The sequence below is a fragment of the Lithobates pipiens genome, unplaced genomic scaffold, assembly GCF_037356315.1.
Source record: "Lithobates pipiens isolate NorthernLeopardFrog02 unplaced genomic scaffold, aLitPip1_a1.2 Scaffold_18, whole genome shotgun sequence".
Classification (NCBI taxonomy): Eukaryota; Metazoa; Chordata; class Amphibia; order Anura; family Ranidae; genus Lithobates; species Lithobates pipiens.
Window position 1 is genome coordinate 70,098,464 of NW_027507758.1, and position 21,213 is coordinate 70,119,676.

The 21,213-nt window shown below is 41.4% G+C and overlaps 1 protein-coding gene across 2 annotated transcripts in view; it reads right to left on the reverse strand.

The window, feature by feature from the left end:
• The window catches only part of ESRRG (estrogen related receptor gamma), a 1,080,228-nt gene that overhangs the window by 602,249 nt on the left and 456,766 nt on the right, over positions 1-21,213 (reverse strand). For both annotated transcript variants that reach the window (XM_077485775.1, XM_077485771.1), the window contains exon 4: positions 19,969-20,065. The gene's annotated coding sequence lies outside the window, so the exon portion shown is untranslated. The remainder of the gene's footprint in view (positions 1-19,968; positions 20,066-21,213) is intronic.

The window sequence follows — 21,213 nt, forward strand, 5'->3', positions numbered from 1 at the left end:
CGTACATGTTGTAAGTCACCGTGTTCTTGACGTTCACAATTTCCGACCAACTTTGTGTGACCATGTGTATACAAGACAAGTGTGAGCCGACATCCGTCAGAAACAATCCATGGATTTTGTTGTCGGAATGTCCAATCAATGTCCGATCGTGTGTACAGGGCATTAGGGTCATCAGTTTGAATCCCAACAAGAACACTACCTGCCTGGAGTTTGCATGTTCTCCCTGTGCCTGTGTAGGTTTCCTCCCACACTCCAATGACATGCTGGTGGGTTAATTAGCTCCTGTGTATTCTGTCCCTGTATGTATGAATGTGAGTTAGGGACCTTATGCCGCGTATACACAACCAGACTTTTCAACGGACTTGGTCTGGCGGACTGGAATCCGTCAGACAATTCGATCGTGTGTGGGCTCCAGCGGACTTTTTCTTCCCAAAAGTCCGGCGGACCTAGAAATAAAACTGGCTTCAAATCTTTCCGATGGACTCGAGTCTGGTCGAAAAATACGGACTAAAACCGACGCTAGGGCAACTATTGGCTACTGTCTATGAACTTCCTTATTCTATGTCATCACGTTCGAATCCGTCTGACTTTTGGAGTGATCATGTGTGGCCAAGGTCATTCGTTTGAAAGTCCGGTGGACCTCAGCTGCAAAGTCTGTCGGATTGTCGGCTGGACCAATCCATCTAAAATTCCAGTTGTGTGTACGCGGCATTAGATTGTAAGCTCCATGGGGGCAGGGACTGGTGTGAATCTATAATATATATGACAGTAATGGGCACCTCTCCCTCCTTACTTCCCTTTTCCCTGGGCCCTACTGGAGTCATGCAGAGCAATTGCCATTCAGAGGAACTACTAACCCCACAATCCCTTTAGTTTGGCTCACAAATAAGATGTCAGTTAGTAATGCACTAGAGGGACATGCAATATATATAGAAATGCCGGAGGATCACTGTACTTTTAAATCGTAGTCCATATTGCTACAGGTACTTTTTTTATACTGTCATACATGAGCTTTTAGTTTAATTTACCAAAAAGGTTATATGACTCTAAACCTTTCATAACCTCTAAATAATTTCATTGGTTCATTTAAACTGCAAAAGCAGAGAAAAAAGCACTTGTGAGTTTTACCAATCTTTTTTTTTTGTGCATTCATTAAGAAATTTATTACAAAAAAATGTACACTTTTACATTCTAAAATACCCATTGCCCATTATAAATAATATTTACACCTGACAACCATTTTGAACAAGCTCCAAAAGCCCAGCATAATTGTGAATAAAAAAAAAAAAACTGTCTTTATTAATATATCAAGTGTCATTAGAATGACTGCATCTGTCCTCTGGATCCAAGATCTAAATTAAGTAGTAGTATTTTAACGGCGTGAACATTGAGTATTGACTTTGGCTTCTGCTCAACTGTGCTTGGCACTCACTTATATCAATTATTTATTCAACTTCCCATTACAGTGGAAATTAGGAAATACTCGAGATTAAAAAGTACCAAGAACTGAATACAGCATATCGTGTTTAGACAAGCTGTATAACACTCGCCAATTCCTACAGTAAACTTCTTATTTGTCAGGAAAGATTTAATTCTTAGCTTTTGAACTGTTTGATATCCGGCCACTGGGTGCAAAACATATGCTGGGGTGGGGGAGGCAGATAGCAATATAATTCTATGGGGTCTACAAACAGGTTCTACCTAATACTCTGTTTTTACCCAAATTCAGACAACACTCTGAAAAATTTTCTCATGCATTCTCTTTCAAGTAAAATAGCACATACACTCACATGTACACTCCATACTTGCCTAAATTGATGAAGAATTTCGATTTTTCTAAAAAAAAATAATAATTGGATATGCTTTATAGCATAAAGTAAAAAATATTGTTTTTTTCTTCAAAATTTTCAGATTTTTTTTGTGTACAATGCAAAAAAATCTAAAAAAATCAGCGGTGATCAAAAACCACCAAAAAGAAAGCTCTATTTGTGGGAAAAAAGGACATTTTGTTTAGTTACAGCGTTGCACAACCGCACAATTGTCAGTTTAAGTAATGCAGTGCCATATCGCAAAAAAATGGCCTGGTCATGAAGGGGGTAAACCTTCTGGAGCTGAAGTGGTTAAAGAAGAAGTACATCCAAAGCTTGTTTGGCTGTATTTCTCCTGTGGATCAAAGGAGTACAGTTCGTTTTGCACTCCTGTGACATGTTTTCTGCCGCTCACTGGATATTTTCTCTTTTTTGGACCATTCTCTGTAAACTCTAGAGATGGTTGTGTGCAGAAAAACCCAGTAGATCAGCAGTTTTCAAATACTTAGACCAGCCCGTCTGGCACCAACAACCATGCCACGTTCAAATACATTTTCTGCCCCATGCTGATGCTTGGTTTGAACTTCAGCAAGTGGTCATCACCACATCTAGATGCTTAAATGCATTGAGTTGCTGCCATGTGATTGGTTGATTAGCAATTTGTGTTACCAAGCAATTGAACAACTGCACCTAATAAAGTGTACGGTCAGTGTGTATATAATATATATATGTGTATATAATATGTAAATATAAAATAAGTAAATACACTAATGTCGACATATAATACCTAACCTGTGCAGGGAGCTCCTGGTCAACCAATCTTGATGAAAGAACTAATTGTCCAGAATGAATAAAGTTTGAAAAATGGGCATCTGTCAGGTCAATAAACATTCACCCTGATCTTCTAGGAAAATGATTGCAGTTTACTCCTTACTGCTAAATACATTTTTGCATGGCTCTTAAAGCTTCTTCTACCCTCCTACACCACCCCAGCTGTTCTTCTCTCATCTGAGTCCATTGTCTCATGTTCCAAATCCTCACCAGTGCCCTGGTTGTGATGTTATCATGTCATTGCAGTCTTCTGGAACATAGGAGGATCCCCCTTGGACTGTCAAGAGGAAGTCTCCATGTCACTCAAGCGGCATGGACAATAAAATAAGGCCCCTACTTCTCTGCAGGTCAGAGGAAAGAAAGCTCAGGTTCCAGCACATCACATGATCATGGATTTAGAAAGCTAGATTTTTACTGATTATGCTTTTCAGAAGAGATAAAATTGAGAAGAGATAAAAATCTGGTAAGGAAAGACATTGTTTTTGGGGAATCTTTGATCTGTCTGAAGTTAAGCATTAAATTAATTTATTTTCAGTTTTAATCAGTTGTGCAAAGTCATGTGCCGCGTACATACGACCGGACTTTCCAGCAGAAAAGGTCAGACGGTCTTCCCGACGGAGTTCCGACGGACTTACAATGGACTTCCGACCAAACGGACTTGCCCACACAGGAACGGACCAAAGTCCAGTCATTTAGAACTTGATGATGTACAACGGGACTAGAAAAGGAAGTTCAATAGCCAGTAGCCAATAGCTGCCCTAGCGTCGTATTTGGTCCATCAGACCAGCATACAGACGAACAGTTTTCCCAATAGAAATTGATTCCCTCGGACAGATTTGAAACATGTTCTATTTCTAGGTCCGTCTGAATTTTTGAAGAAAAAAGTCAGATGAAGCCCACACATGATCATAATATCTGACGGAATGATTCTGTTCGACCTTATCTGCCGGAAAGTTTGGTTGTATGCACCCATCATTACAGTTCATTTTCATAGAGCGCATTGCGAAGACCTTTACTTTCAATGTGGAAGCAGTGGACTCTGTTCAAAGTTTTAACACATCCCACCATGTTTCCAGCAGATTGAAGGGCTCCAGCTCTGACTCAGCAGGGAGCATGCCAGGCCTCTGCAGTGAGGCCACTGCGCACATATAGAGAGCAAGGGTCCTTCTATACAGCATGCTGACAGGGGACAGGCTTTTTGACTCATGATGTGGCTGCTTTTCAAAGAAAATCAACTATAAGACTTTACACACTTGTTGTTTTGACGCACATAGCTGTTTTTCAGTGATGGTTCAGTTTGGCTTTGAAATTATACGTGGCTATTTAGTTTAGGAAACATGCAAAAAATTCTTGACTTATATTGGACCGAGTAAAACAAAGTTGCCTTTTCTCATAATTTTCTGTGAATGAATTGGGGTTTCATTGAATAGCTAAAGTATTATCTTCACCGAGACACTGAGAGAACATATCAAATATTTACCATCACACCTTTCTTGTGAATGAAGTCCAGGGAGAGTCTATAGTGTGCTTGCAGAGCCTATCACACATGGCAGGTACTCGGCTCAATATAATACTCAGTATCTTTCCCTTTAATTGCTAATCTTCGTGCTCATAGCAATCCAGACAAGTGACTCCAGAGTCTGCGGCTTATCAACAGAGTTTAGTCACATGCACACAAGACGAGAAAAGGAAAGCATTAAATCATAACACTTATTATCTTTTTAATATTTAAATGTACTTTTCCTGGTGCTGATATGCAATCGCTTTTGTGGTCGAGCACTCCAGTTGTTCTCAAGTTCGATAGGAAGTGGGCAATAATTGTGTTAATCTGCCCAGATCAAACATTTTCAACAACAGAGTAATAGAAATCCATGTAAACTTTGTACAAACATGATATAGAGGGAATACATTGCAAATGTGTGCCTAGAAAAGGTCCCGAGATATCACTTCTAAGAGAAAAAGGAAGCCTATTATGCCTACTGTAGACAGGTTCCAAGAAGGAGAAATAAAGTTTATATGAATAACTGGCAAGTAGACAAACACAAGCCACACACAAACTTCTATTCACTGTTTCTACAAAGTATTCCCCCTATACAAATGCATTTAGGTCACTGATATACAGTATATTCAGCGCCAACACACATAGAATTACATTCTGCTAATTACCAAATACAAAAATACTAAAACCATTTAAAAAAAAATAATTGCTACTAATCCAAAACACCTTCCGTAACTCAAAACCTGAATTGGTTAAACGGGCAAGTAGCTAAATACCCATGTAAGATATACAACCCCAATTCCAAAAAAGTTGAGCTCGTGTGCAATATCTATATAAAAACAGAATGCAACGATACTAAGGACGTGGAGTTATATGAATAGCATTCTGGGAATCCAAGACCTTATAACTTTGTGTAAATTAAATGGGAGATTACCTGCTGTACTGTTAATCTCTGCATTTCTCCTTCCCTGTCATTAAAGCCATTTTATGTGCATATAATTACATCTAAAATATCTTGTAGAAAATGTTTGAAAACTAATAAATATTTGTTGAAAGTGATTGTAAAGGATCAAATAAATTTTTTTAAGATAGCATATTATACTTACCTGCTCTGTGGTTTTGCACAGAGCAGCTCCGATCCTCCTCTTCTCTGGTCTCCCACCGGCATACCTGACTCCTCCCTCCCCACCAAGTGCCTACCAGTGAGCGCAAATGGCTACCGCCCCTATCTTTGAGCTAATAAGGCAGGAGAGAGTGGAGAGAGCCTCTGTTCTTGTACACATCGCTATACCAAGATTGGGCTCAGGTAAATATAAGGGGTGGCTGGGGCTGCACGCAGAAAGTTTTTTACCTTAATGCATAGAATGCATTAAACTATTACTAAACATAAAAATGTTTTTCACCTTAATCCATCGCTTGCATTAAGGTAAAAATCTTTTTCAGCGTTCCCTGTGTGAAGTGGAAGAGAGGGGAGAAGAGATCAGTGCTGTGCACGGCTGCATCTTTTCTCCCCTTACTTCCTCTTTACACTGCATTTGAGCAGCAGGAGCCATTGGCTCTTGCTGCTGTCAATCAGAGGAAGTGGGGGGGGGCGGCCTAAGTCCCGCTGTGTGTCTATGGAGCATGGCTCTGTAAACACATAGCTCTGGAGCGCGAGGACTACCTCTCCCCATAGCCAGTGACTGGCTATGGTAGTCCCGCAGAAGAAGAGGAGGAGCCAAGATCTCTGCTGGGGACCCCAGGAGAGAAGGATTGGGGCCGCTCTGAGCAATACCACTGCACAGAGCAGGTAATTATAACAGTTTGTTCTTTTAATAAAAAAGAGTTGAGTTGAGCGGAGTTTAGTAACACTTTAAGGTAAAAAAACCTTCAGCCTTCACAACCATTTGAAGAAAAAAAAATGTTGATTTGGAAATACAATGAGCTCTGCACTTCCTGTGGTGAGTTGACAATGCTGCATTGAAATCTCAAGTGATGTTATCAGTCTTGTCAAGTTCACCTCTGTGAACCACTGGTTGACCCCTCTGTGTTATGGAGATAATGAGCAGGAGAGGTGTTCTGTAGAAATGATGTCAGACAATTAGAATCTGCCCCCTTTAAATAATGCCACATTCCTAGAAACAGTACAAATACAGAAGATATGGGGTGGGATTTAAAATTAAAGTTAGCCCAATTTTATTTTATATTGTGAAAGATAATGTTACGCCGAGTAAACTGATACCCAACATGTCACTCTTTAAAATTGCGCCCACTCATGGAATAGCGACAAAGTTTTACCCTTAAAAATCTCCATAGGCGACGTTTAAAAAATTCTACAGGTTGCATGTTTTAAGTTACAGTGGAGTTCTAGAGCTAGAATTATTGCTCTTGCTCTACCGATCGCGGCGATACCTCACAAGAGTGGTTTGAACACCGTTTTCAAATGCAGGAGCTACTGACATATGCGTTCGCTTCTGCATGCGAGCTCGGCTGAACGGGGCGCGTTTTTTTTTCTTATTTATTTTACCTTTTATTTTTTATTTTTACACTGTTTTTAAAAAAATGGGTCACTTTTATTCCTATTACAAGGAATGTAAACATCCCCTGTAATAGAAAAAAAGCATGACAGGACCTCTTAAATATGAGATCTTGGGTCAAAAAGACCTCAGATCTAATATTTACACTAAAATGCAATAAAAATAAATAAATAAAATGGCCCTCTAAGAGCTATGGGCAGAAGTGACATTGTTCTGAAGATCCGATCGCCTCCACCACTGCCAACGGCTACGGTAAGCAACGGAGGGCACCGGAGCGCGGCGGAAGGGGGCTGCCCATAAAAGGGATCTTGTGGCGAATCCCCTGCAGAAACTACTATTATTGGAAACTGGACCACCAGCCGAACAAGAAAATAACGGGGTTATGGCAGTAAGGACGTATATCGGCATGCAGTGGTCCGGAAGTGGTTAAGCACTCCTCACTCCCTGACATGCCACAATTGGCATGTCATTTTTTGGCGGGGGGGGGGGGGGGGAGTAGGTGTACCTTCTTTTTAGTGGGACTTTCTGTCCCACTTTCTCCTTCCTCTACTCTACTTCGTCTACTTGGCCACCTAGCTGACTCCTCCTCTCGCCCTAGGCGGCCCCTCCCTGCCAGCGATCTTCTGGGACAAGTCAAAGGTCCCAGAAAATTGCCTGGCCAATAGCAGAGTGCAGCACAACTCACACATGTGCAGTGCACCCGGCCGTGAAGCCGTAAGCGCAGAGGAAGGGGAGAGGAGCGAGGCTCTGGGCTCCCGCATTGCTGAACCGTGGGACAGGTAAATGTCTGTTTATTAAAAGTCAGCAGCTATACTTTTTGTAGCTGCTGACTTTTAACAAACAAACAAAAAACGGGTGGAACTCCGCTTTAACTTCTGCATTTATAGGTGTTCTGTAGCCCTAACACACTTCCTGTCCTGGAGTGACAATGCTGCTCCTCTATATATACAGTATAGTGAGTGGATGGGAAGTCTGTTACCGGGCAAAAAAAGAAAAAAGGGAAAAAAAGCATGGAAAAGGGAAAATATTGCAATTACCACATCTAACACATAGGTTTGTTCTTGGGTTTACATAAACTTGAAGCTACTTTTTTTTTCATATGTATACCTTAAAAATAAACAAACACACCAAAAAGTCCAATTTCCTAAAAAAAACGCCTACTCCCTTTAGATTACAAACCAAACCCCTTCAAATACAAAAGGCTTTAAAAGTGGACACTGAAACAACAACTATCAAACTTACCGCAGTTTTCTTTAACCTTGCACAGTATGCTAGTTAATATATCAGTTGATGTAAGGGGCTTTATGGTTGCAATAATGAGGACCATTATTTTTCCCTGCAACTTCCGAGCCATTTGCAATGTGTAATGGGTGAGTTTACCTGTCAATGGCTGCAATAAAACAGATCAACGTAGGTTGAGGGAGTGAATGGTGGAGCTGATTACTTTACAGGATGTGTTCCTAGTGGAGAAAACCCGCAGGCCAAAGTGTTTAAATCTGCACAATATATTGTTTGCTAGTAGATATTTCTAAATGTTTTTATTATTGCAAGAAAAAAAGAAAATGTACAGGACATGAACGACAAGTCAAGATCAGATCAATGTACAAATGGTTCTAAACAACTGCATAAATGATGCTACTTATGCCGCGTACACACGACCGGACTTAGGTCTGACAGACTTTCGACGGAGTTCTGACAGAGTTCTGACGGACTTTCCGAATGAACGGACTTGGCCGCACACAATCACACCAAAGTCTGACGGATTTGAATGTGATGACGTACGACCGGACTAGAATAAGGAAGTTCATAGCCAGTAGCCAATAGCTGCCCTCGCATCGGTTTTTGTCCGTCGGATTAGCACACACACAAGCGGATTTCTCGGTAGGAACTGGGTCCGGCGGAGTTCTGGCAGAAAAATTTGAAACATGTTCTATTTCTAAAGTCTGTCAGACTTTTGCAAATCAAAAGTCCGCTGCAGCCCACACACGATCGAATGGTCTGCCGGAATCATTCCGTCTGACTTTTGATGTTGAAAAGTCTGGTCGTGTGTACGCGGCATTAGAATACTCAATATGTGAAACTTGTAATTTAGTATATTTAATTGGACTATATTGTAGAATGTTGAAGACACTTTGCCAGTCATCAAAGTGATTTGCTCATTTGTCGGAAACATACTCCAGCATTTATATCCATATGGGGGATTGAGTCTCTTAAATCCAACCACCTACTGGTAATGAATGCCGAACATGCACCTTAAAGTGTAAGTACCTCTTTTTACGGAAAATCAGAAGGTGAACTAACACCTTAAAGAGGAGTCACCGATTTGCCAATTCCACCCCCCCCCCCCCCCCCCACACACACACAAATACTGTAGCTGCTGATTTGTAAAATTAGGACACTTACCTGTCCAGGGATCCCACCAAATCGGCACCCCAGTCAATCGTCCAATCAGCCCTCGGGTGCTGCTGCCATTCGTGGTAAGGGAAACCAGCAGTGAAGCCTCTCAGCTGCACAGCCGGTTCCCTGCTGCTCATGCGTGAAGCGAGCTGCACTTTCTAACTGGCCCAGTGGCAGAGGAAGGAAAAGGGGGCCGAACTTCCAAGGAATCTGGCCACAGAGAGGTCCTCCGGAAGTGAGGACGGGTACCTGTCAAAAACAAGTACCCGCTATGCTTTTTGGGTGGAGCTCAGCTTTAAATTCTCCCCACCCCCTCGGTCACCGCTGCACTTACCTCTGTGGGTTTTTTGGCTGTCAGTGCCCATGCAGCTGACGCAGTAGTCCAGAGATCTGAAAGCCCTGCGTCTTTCCTTAGGACTTCCGGGATGTTTCAGAGCACTTTCGATTGGTCTAAGTGGCCAGCACATGACCAATTAGAATCGTTCTGATTCACCCTGAAAGCCCTAAGAAAAGATGGTGAAGAAGAGCAGGGCTTTCAGATCCCCAGACTGCTGCCCCAGCTGTGTGGGCAGTGACGGCCAATCACCCTGGGGGTGAGAAGGGTATATGGTGTTAGTTTACCTTTTCATTTTTAATGAAAAAGGTGAACTTACACTTTTAGTTTGCAGTGCAAATGAGGTAAAAATCTAAAAGGGGTTCAAACCAAATAATTCCTATCCTTTCCTATCTGTCTCTGATCAATTCCCCCAAATGCCTTCTTTTCTATGTAAGCAGAAACCTTAATCTTAGGGCTGGTGTGTGGTAGGATGACAGTTCTGCTGATGTACTGATCACAGAGTATCACACTTTTTTTTTAACTGCCTTCCTACCAGTGCAATTTTTAACATTTTTTTACATGTTAAAAATTATAATTATTTTTCAAGAAAATTATTTAGAACCTCCAAACGTTATATATTTTCTAAAATATGAGGCCTTGGAGAATAAAATGATGGCTGTTGCAATTTTTATGTGACACGATATTTCCGCAGCCATTTATTAAACAGAAATTTTGAGGAAAAAATATACTTAAATGATTTTTATCGCATACAACCACAATTTAATACCCAATTTTTTGTTAAAATATAAAATATGATGTTGCGTTAAGAAAATAGATACCAAACATTTCAAGATTTAAAATGGCACACAACCTATGGTACCTACAATTTTCCATATTCAATGCTTTAAAGGCCTTTACAGGTTATTAGATTTGATTTAAAGAAAAATATGGGATTTCGAAAAAAAAAAAAAAAAACATTGATACACACCTAGGTGGATGCAGCATTGATCTGAGGCTGCATCTGCCCCCCCCCCCCCCCACACACACACAAACACACAAACACACACACACACTCTGCACTGAGAACTGAGTGATTAAAGGCCGCTGATTGCTCAGTGCTCCCCTCCACTCTGAGTCGAGAGCCATGGTTTTGTCAAACAAGCTTATCCACTTCCAGAGCACTCACTGTAGATGTGCAGCTACAGGGCAGCCTGGGTGTGCTGGGCACGCACATGTATGTGATCCAGTGTTTTTCGAGGTATGGGGAAATGCATGCCCGCCGCCCTGGCTGTGCTGTCATTCGCTACAACACAAGCCGATTAGTGCGTCCCTGCCAATGATTTATAGTCAGAACCAATTGATCGGCTGAGTAAATGACAGAAGACAGCTCAGTGTTGGTGAACAACACAGAGCTCTCTACAGAGAGCAGTGATGTGCTGTTGTTTTTTTTTTTCTACCTTCTAGGCATGGAGTAAAAACCGGCACATTGCTTAGTAAAAAGAGCATGCAGTACACACACTACACATTGTTAGGCACACAGTTAACCCTTTGATTGCCCCTAAATGTTAACCCCTTCCCAGCCAGTGTCATTAGTACAGTGACAGTGTATATTATTAGCACTAATCACTGCATTAGTATCACTGGTGATCTCAGCGGCAGTTAGTCAGATCCCACAAAGTGTCAGATAGTGTCAGATTTTCAACCACACTATCACAGTCCCACTATAAGTCACTGATCACCACCATTACTATTATTAAAAAATAAATAAATACAAATTCCAGTATGCATACAATAATTTGCAGATGCTATAACTTTCACACAAAACGATTAATTTACATCTATTTATTTATTTATTTATTTATTTACCAAAGACATGTCGCTGAATACATTTTGGCCTACATTTAAGATTTTTCACCTTTTTTTATCGAATATATTCAACACAGAAAGTAAGAAATATATTTTTTTTTTTCACATTTTTTTTGTTTATATAGCAAAAAAAAAAAAACCCAGTAGTGATAAAATACTACCGAAAGAAATATATATTTTATATTTATAAAAAAAAATGATATACATTTCATTTGGGTACAGCGTTGCACGTCCGACAGTTAAAGCAGAGCAGTGCCAAATAGCAAAAAATGGCCTGGTCATGATGGGGGTAAAATCTTGCAGAGCTTAAGTGGTTAAATAGATCTGATGGTCAGGTATCCACAAATGTAAGCTATTAATCTTTGGAAACAGCAAACATTTCGTTTAAAGCCAATGCATTTTAAAGTGTTACTAAACCCACAACAGTAAAATCAGTCTGTATATGCAGTAAAGCATGCTTGTTATACTCACTGTGAAACCTAAGGGGTTAATCCTGCGCATTGGGTAAAAAGGCTGTTTGAGCCTGTCTTTTCTGATCCTCTCCTTTGTTTACTGTCCCCAATCCATCTCCATATAAGACAGAGCCTTTGGCGTCACTCTGCACATGCTCAGTTTGGTGTGTATTGCTAGAGAGTTTTTTTCTTCTTGGGAGTGTGCATGTGATCAGTGCAGGGCCAATCAGCACCATTCAGACAGAGGCTCAGGGCTCCTGCAGCCTCATAGGACACTCAGAGGAGATTGAAAACTCCTCCTACAAGCTTTAACCAGACAATGAGAGAAGTCACAAGACTGCTATATACTGCTGATGAGAAAAAAGTATTTAGCAGTTTAAATGTACTATAATAATTGCATTTCCATGTTCTGTGTACTATGAGAGACCAGATATAGTGAATACAGGGTCCTGGGTTTGGTAACACTTACAAGGAAAAAATATCATCATCATCATGTTTTTCTTGTGGCATAACAACATCGGATATGAAAAGAAATGCAAGATTTAGGTAGGATGGCTAGGAAGAGCTTGAATATCTTGCTTACAATCTCCCACTCGCGTTGGCCAGTTTTACGCCAATCATTACTTAATAAAAATAATCTAATGGCCTTATTACCGGATCAGATATAAAGCCAAAGTTTCCTGTACGGCAGGCTAAAACGCAATGTACAAAAACTCTGGACTGCCTGTGCTGGGATCTAAGCGCAGTATTAATCCCTGAGTATTTTAAGTGGAGCAATTTGATATTTGGATATTCGTACAGCAATTTGCCTCACTTCAAGCCTCTCTGTTTCCACATTTCATCACACACTGGTGAAAGAGAAGCACCTGGAGCCAAATGCAGAGATGTGTGTCAGTCACCGATAATTATTCCTGTCAGTGACAGAACCATCGGCTATGTAGGAGGAGACATTCTAAAGGCTGCAGCAAGAGTTACACACCCGATGCACAAACAGGTCACTGGGCCTCTGTCATCAGCCTGGGAACAGAGTTATAGAAATCGCGAAGCCAACCAAGACTGTGATGTGACTCTCGGCTTCTACAGACCCACAAAGCCTTCCAGTTTACAGGGTTCTGATGAAGGGCATTTCCAGAAGCAGGGGGCTTTTGTGCAGGATCATAAGTTGGGCCTCCTTGCACCCTGGCAAAAAGTGGGTGTGGTTTTCATTATGCTGAATAATGGGCATGGCATAAAGTGTAATTCCACTTTTGTGGGGAAAAAAATTATCAGATAAAAATAATGTAAATAGCGTACACAATTGCGACACAAGTCATATTGTATTTGAATGTTATTAAAAATGACCTTTCCTTTTTAACCGCCCTTGTACTACATGGTTTTGGTAAATCTGAAGACAAAAATCAGCAGAAAAACTGATAGTGTGTATGGGGCTTAAGGTTTTTTTGGGCAAAACCACCAAATATTTGGAGGAGACCCTGTATGCTCACAGCTCCGCCATCATTGTGAGGATTGTTTAGGGTATATAGAACCCAACTTGTCTGGAGTTAGGTATCAATTATGCAGTAGCTTTTGGGAAGATTCCCAATGGCAAAGGCACTTGGAGTGTTTTAGAGGAAGTCTTGAGGCTGTATTCCATTGATTGAAGTCAGCTGAGAATTGTAAGACTCTTTCCCAATAGGACATTGAAGGAAGTTTTTTTCCCGGAGGTTACAGAGGTGAGAAGGTTGTAGTATGGAGCAACCCCCATCCGGATATATGAAGGTGTGTCCAGTAGGGAGAGATTTTTTGTTGAGCGTTCCTCAGTAGGGCTTAAAGTAACCTTTTGGATTGCGTGTCGTATTTGAAGATATTTGAAGAAGGCGGAAGGTTTCAAAGAATATTTTGTGCTGAGTTCCTGACAAGTAAGTAAGTCATTGCAGGTAAAGAGGTGTGTGATTTTGTGGATTCTGGCTCGGTCCCAATCCGCCAAGGAGGTTCTTGGTATTAATGACTCCAGGGATCTTAATAGGAGAGAGTGCAGAGAGCATAATGAAGGTCCTTGAGATATTTTGGCTAGTGATTTCCATACTTTGACAGTTGCATTAACAGTGTTCAGAAATTGTGATGGAGGAGAGTGTTAAAGATAGGTTGCCCCTAATAGATGTTTTAAATTAGAGATCATGGCAGCATATTTGATTTGAGTCCAGGGGAGACTTAGAGTTGGGGTCCACCATGGTCTTGATTGGGAGAGAATGGTAGCTTTATAATATGCACTAAAGTTGGGAGCCCCCATGCCCGCTGTTTTAGTTGACATGCACAGAGTCTCTTTTTTAAGGTGTGGTTTTTTAGAGTCCCATATAAAGTTTTGCAGGGTGGTTTGGATCCTTCTTAACTGTACTTGAGAATACGGGAGGGGTAGGGTTTGAAAGAGATATAGAATATGTGGTAAGAAGAACATTTTCTTATAAATGATAATGATATACGTCTCGTCCATGAGGTGACTCCAGATTTGAGGTTAGAGCACGATTTCATCAAGGTATTAGCTAAAGCTGAAAAATTTAGAGCTTGGATTTTAGAGGTTGGAGAGGTAAGTTTAATTCCTAAATAAGTTAACCTATTCAGAGGAGCCCACCAGAAGGGGGCAACACATGCAATTTTTTGTTTAAGTTGTGGTGTTAGTCCAATAGCCAGCATGTGGGATTTAGAGTGGTTAAGTTTATATAGAGATATTAAGCTAAAGTGGTCCAGGAGAGCACATAGGGGTGGGAGTGACTTCTCTGGGTTTGTTAGAAGAAAAAGGATGTCATCCGCATATAAGCCTATTTTGTGTTATATCATATCTATAGTTAGTCCTGAGTTTGAGGGATGAGACCTGAGGTGTTCTGTCAGAGGTTCCATAACCAAGGAAAAGATTATAGATGAGAGTGGACATCCCTGCCGTGTCCCATTTGTGATGGGAAAAGGAGATGACATGAATCCCGAGGTCCAGACTTTGTCCGACGGTTTTGAGTATAGTGTTGTTATGGCTGAGAGGATACTCCCTGAAAAGCCAAATTTAGAGAGAACTGCTCGCAGGTAAGACCAGTGTACCCGGTCAAATGCTTTCTTCATATCGAGAGAGAGGAGAACAGATGTTTTTTTTTTGATGTTCAGCCCATTGTATTAGGTTCAAAAAGTGTCTAGTGCCATCTGAGGTTTATCGTCCATGCACAAACCCAACTTGGCCTGGATGAACCAGGTAGGGAGTAATATGAGCAAGGCGATATAAGTTTAGCATATACTTTGGTGTCTGAGTTTAACAGAGAAATGGGTCAGAAATTGGCTGGATTGTCCATGTTTATCCCTGGTTTGGGGATTGTGACAATAATGGATTCTAGAAACTCAGGAGGGCAGGGTCCCCTGTTGGTGATGTTGTTGAGGGCATTAGTAAGGTGAGGGCATAAATGCGTTGAAAAGGCTTTGTAGTAATCATTGGAGAAGCTGTCTGGGCCAGGGGATTTATGAAGGGGAAGTGAATTAATGACCCTGGCAATTTCCTCTTCTGTAAATGGGGCAGATAGGGTGATAAGTTGTTTATCAGTTAGCAAGGGTAGGTTAATTAAATATAGGAACTGTTGAATATCTCGAAGTTGGGGAGGAGGGGCAGAGGTGGAGTCCTTAAGGTTATATAGGGTTGAATAATATTTACAAAACTACTCTGCTATGTCTGCTGGGTTGGTAATTTGAATGGCCTTTAAGGAACGGGATTTTTGATGCCTCAGCTCGCCTTTTAAACTGCTTTGCCAAGAACGCACCCGGTATGTTGCCTGAGGTATATGAAGTCAATTTAAGGCGTTAAATGTAGAAGTTATAGCCCTTCTGCAGCAAAGAGCTGAGCTGGTTACGGTGAGCTAAGATTTCTTCAGAGAGTCTGAGGTCATGCTTGCTTTTGTTGCGGGATTCTAAAAGTTTGATTTCTTCAATAAGGAAAGAAATTTGTTGCGTGCATCGCTTTTCTCTCGTAGACAGAAAGTTTAATGAGAATAGCTCTAAGATAAGCCTTATGAGTGTTCCATAAAAGAGTTGGATCTGTGTCAGGATTGGCGTTGGTCTAAGTCTTTTTCCAGTTGCTGCTTGTATGCTGGATTAGGAAGAATGGAAGAGGTTATCCTCCAGGGTGATGGTGAGCTGGGTGTTTTAGATATTATCAAATCAATAGAGATCGAGGAGTGATCAGACCAAGTGATTATGCCAATGGAGGATGCCGATACCCTTTGTAAGGTATAGTTATCTGATAGAAATAGATCTATTCTGGAGTACACCCCATGGGCTGGGGAATAGAAGGTGTAATCCCTTTCGTTGCCATGTGCACAGCGCCAGATGTCATATAGGTCTTCTGATGTTAGTAAGGATTGGAGTGCAGCTGCTTTTCTACAGGAAGGGTTCATTGAGTCAAGTAAAGAATCCGGGGTCTGATTAAAATCTCCGCAAATAACTAGCATGTAGGATTTGTGTGGTTGGAGTCTACATGCCAGAGATGTGTAGAATTTTGGTGAAGGAGTATTAGGGGCATATACATTAACTATTGTAAGTTTTGAGTTGTTGTAGGTGGCAGAGAGTATAAAGAAGTGCCCGTTGGGGTCAGCGTCCAGAGTGGAGCTGGAAGGCCACAGAGTTTTTCACTGCTATCCTGAAACCTCTTTTTTTGAAGTCTGTGCTGGCCAGAAATATGTGGGGAAATTTGGGATGATTATATTTAGGGAGTCCTGTGCTGTTAAAGTCGGTTTCTTTGATACAACTGATATCACATTTAGAGGAGAGAGCTTCTTTCCAAAGGAGAGAACGTTTATATGGTCTGTTCAGTCCTTTAGCATTTAAGGATACTATTCTAAGTGTTATGGATATAGAGTGGGAAGATCAGGAATAGCATGACCAGGGGTGCAGACAACGAGAGGGGCCACATCTTGCTAAAGTATGCAGCATTTTATTCTGTTGGGTCAAAGGCATATATTCTACACAGAGAGTAGCAAACGTACATCTGGGTGTCATCCTCGGGAGGGAAGTAGAGCGGGAAGAAAAGGGGGAGGGGGGGGTGAAAGGGTAATAAGTATGAAAGAGAACAAAAAAAGCCACGTACATCGTACGCCTCAAATCCGGAAGGAGAATAAACAAGCACTGCAAATGTCAGGGCAGGGAAGAATTAGTAATAATAATTTCAATGAATGAACTGCAAACACAGGTGATTAACAATCATAAAGGTGTATCTATATAGATTGCACCTAAGCAGTGGACCATAGAGGTAGTCATTTGTTTGTTAGTCATTGTTAGGTGCATTGCGGTCGGGGGCTCCTTCAGCAGGTGGGGGAGCTAGGCCCCAGTTGTGAAGTTGTTTCAAGCCCTGTTTCAAATTGAGAATGGTAGTTGTTTTTCCTTGGTGTGTGATGGAGAGCTTGGTTGGAAACCCCCATTTGTATGGGATGTTCTGCTGTTGTAGAACTTCGGTTATTGGGGCAAGCTCCTTCCTTTTCTGAGTCATGGCTGCTGAAATATCTGAGTATATGGCGATGTGGTTATAGGGTGAGGTGTTCCTAGCTGCTCTCAATATTTTCTATTTGGTCTGGAAAAAATGTATGCGGGTTAGGACATCCCTCGGCTTATCTGCTGCAAGATGTGGTGGTTTGAAGATCCTGTGGTCCTGTCAAGAAGTCGGTCTAGGGCAGAGAGTACGGGTACAAGAAAAATGAAACGGTTTTGGGAATATTGCGTTAGTTGCTGAGGGGGGATCGACTCAGGGATACCCCGGATTTTTAGATTATTTCGTTGAGAGCGGTCCTCAAGGTCTGCCAGCTTAGACTGAAAGTGCTGGAGCTCATTCGCCTGTTCGGGGTGGGCTTCAACCAGTCCATTATAAACATCAGTGAAATCTGTGAGTCATCTACTTGTAACTGGATGTGGGATATTGATCTGGAAAGATCTATTGTAAATGAGTATCTGCTTTAGTGTGTGCTCAGACACTGCATTATCAATTGCAGGTAAATCAGCCAGAGAATCGGCAGTCTCCTCCTCATCATCATCATTTCCCTCCCCCTCAGTATTGTGAATGTGCAGTGTTTTGTTTCTTACTGGGCTACATGGCTCATGAGGCAAATGGTGAGGGAGCAGCTCTCTTATTCCTGTCCTTGTTTGGTGTAGTTGCAGGGCTGGAGCACTCCATGTGAGCTGACTCATGCTGTGCAGAGTGCAGTGGGGAAACACAAGTGTCCTCCCTGCCTCTGCGTCCGGCTCCATCTTGGTTCCTGTGCGGCCGCTAGCTGCTGAAGAAGTCTGTCAGCCGACGGGCTTATTGTGGCTTGTTGTTCTGCTTTGTGGGACATGCCTGTAGGGTCCCTGGGCAGAGCAGTACTAGGCAGTGTGGTCTGCGGTGGCTGGAACGGTGCTTAGGCCCTGCCGTGTCCCCTGTGTCAGGGGAGCATTCGGATCAAGTGGCCATGTTGGATCGTGGCCAAACTCTGCCCCCTTTTTACATATTTTATTGAATGTGTTTTATAGCAGAAAGTAAATATTGTTTTTTTTTCTTTTTTCAAAATCGTTGTGTTTATAGTGCAAAAAATAAAAACCGCAGAGGTAATCAAATGCCACCAAAAGAAAGCGCTATTTCGTTTTTGAAGGTCACATGACTCTAAAAACTGCTGCAAGAACCATTTGGAGGTGCTTTTGAAGAACTTTTGAAGCACTTCCCATTAATTTCAATGGAGAGGGGTGCTTTTGAGGTGTTTTTTTAGCTCTCCAAACATACTCCAAAGATGCTGCTTGCAGGAGTTTTTTCGCCTCTCCGCCAGCGCACCACCCCAGTGTGAAAGCATCCATTGATTTTTATGGGAAGTAGTTTTCGTGAGCTTTTCAGGTGCTTTTTTTAATGCAAAAAGGCTTGGAAAACTCTTCCGTGTGAAAGGGGTCTTAGTTGCAATGCATTATGGCTATCTGTAGGTCCCCCAGAAATCAAATATCCTGCTTGTGTGACTGGATCTCTGGTTTTCCCAGAAGTCTTCATTCAGATACAAAGTAAATTCTGACCAACCCTGTTCAACAAAAATTTAATTTTTGGTGAGATACGCTCAAAGAAAAATCCCGTATAAAGGGATGCAGACCTTGCCCCATAAGAGCCCTGAAGGTGCGGCAGCTGATTGATAATTATAACACCACTCCCATACAGATTCACGTTGTACATGGACACAGACAAACAGCTATTTTTTGTAAACAAGGCAGATTCCTGTTCTGACAGGGGACAACGTGGAGATTTGCTGTTCCAAGTAATCAGTAACAGTGACCTCTGAGTTGTACCAGTGAGCCCATCCCCCCAAAAAGTAGAACACACCCACGGAAAACAGTTTGCCCTTTTATGGCCCCCTAGTGTTAACCTCTTCCCTGCCAGTGTCAACACATTGATCAGTGCATTTTTTTTATAGCACTGATCACTGTATTGGTGTCAGTGGTCCCCAAAAACTGTCACTTGGGGCCAGATTTGTCTGCCACAATGTCCCAGTACTGTTAAAAATCACAGATCACCGCCATTACCAATAAACACAATTATAAAAATGTAAAGCCCCTAAATCTATCCCATATTTTGTAGATGCAATAACTTTTGTGCAAACCGATCAATATACACTTATCGGATTTTTTTTCCCAAAAATATGTAGCAGAATACATATTGGTCTAAACTGAAGAATACATTTTTTTTTTTTTTGGTACATTTTTTTGGGATATGTATTATAGCAGAATGTAAAAAAAAAATATATTTTTTTTTTTCAAAATTGTCGCTCTCTTTTTTTGTTTATAGTGCAAAAAATAAAAAACGCAGAGGTGATCAAATACCACCAAATGAAAGCTCTATTTATGGGGAAAAAAAGGTCATCAATTTTGTTTGGGTACAACGTTGCACAACCGCGCAATTGTCAGTTAAAGAGGCGCAGTGCCGAATCACAAAAAATGACCTGGTCATTAAGGGGGTAAATCCTTCTGGGGCTGAAGTAGTTAATTGATTAAAGCTGGCCATAGGTGGAGGGCCACACAGGGATTGAAATCCGTTAAGTTCAGTTTTGATGTAGTAAGTGAGATTTTTGTACATTTGCTTCTTGCTGTATTGGTCTGCCACAAATCCTTACAATGAATATGGCACCTTCCATTCACAGTCCAAGGTCGGCTCCTTCTAACGGGGAGAGGGTAGAGGCCTGTAATTGTCATGGCTGCATGGCACAAAGCAAAGAGCTACCTCTACTGACAATACATTTAACATGAAGAACATAAAACCTAAAGAGGAGAATGCACTAACCAGTTCTTGATGCTCCTTCTTCTCCTTCTTCTTCTTCCCTTTGTTGGTTCTGGAAAGTGTCTCCTGATACAGAAGTCTGCCTTAAGCTGAGCAGTCACTATTGAAAAAAGAAAACATTAAAAACTATTAATAAAGTATAACTAAAGGCAAAACTTGTTTTTATTTTTATTTTTTTAGTTTTGGATACATTGGAGAAGGATTAGAACACCTGTCAGATTTTATTGCTGTCTGTGCCCCCGATTTATTCCCTTTATTTATCCTGTTCACTGTTATGATAGAAAGAAAATCTCAAATTTTGGGTTGGCACCAAAATAAGTAATAGAGGGGAAATCTTCTAATGGGGACACTAGTCCTGGTGACACCCCAGGATTCCTTCACTTTGGAGAGGTTTCCACTTCCTGTTGTGGCTATGGGACAGGAAGTCAAGGTAAATCTCCACACTGAGACACAGATGGCAACAAAAAAAATAAAATAAATGACAGTTTTTAACCCTCACTTACCCTCACTTGAAAACAACGTTTTGCGTTTAGGTCTGCTTATAAAATCCGCAGCATTTTTTAGCTTTAAGGGTTAGTTCACCTTTACCACAAAACTGCCTATGCAGATAATGGTCATCTGTAGATAAAAAACAAACTGTGCGGCTCGGACTAAAATTGAATAAAGCCCTTCTATATATGTAGGTCATTTACATACCTTATGAAGCCTGACTGGAATGCTCCCAGGACGTTGCTAAGTGAGGCCTAGTCATCACTGCTCACCTCCACCATCACAGGAGTGAGCTCTCAAATGCAGAGCTCAGAGCTACTACATCAGAGGAGAGAAATAGTATGTGAGGGGGTTTGAATCAGAGAAAGAGCTCACTCCTGTGATGGTGGAGGCAAGCTGTAATGACTAGGCCTCACTAAGTGACTTCCTGGGAGTACTTAGCAACGTCCTGGGAGTATTCCAGTCAGGCTTTGTAAAGTATGTAAATGGCCTACACCTATAGCAGAGGTATTATTCATCTTTTGTCAGAGCTGCACAATTTGTTTTAAATTACAAACACTCCTTCCCTGCAGCTATAGGCAGTTTTTTTGTACAAGTGAACTATCCTTTTAAAAGGATAGTTCACCTTTACAAAAAAAAAATGCTTATGCAGACTGTAAGACTCACTAGGCCTCACTTAGCAACATCTCGGGAGTACTTAGCAACGTCCTGGGAGTATTACAGTCTGGCTTCGCAGGTATGTAAATGGCCTACACCTAT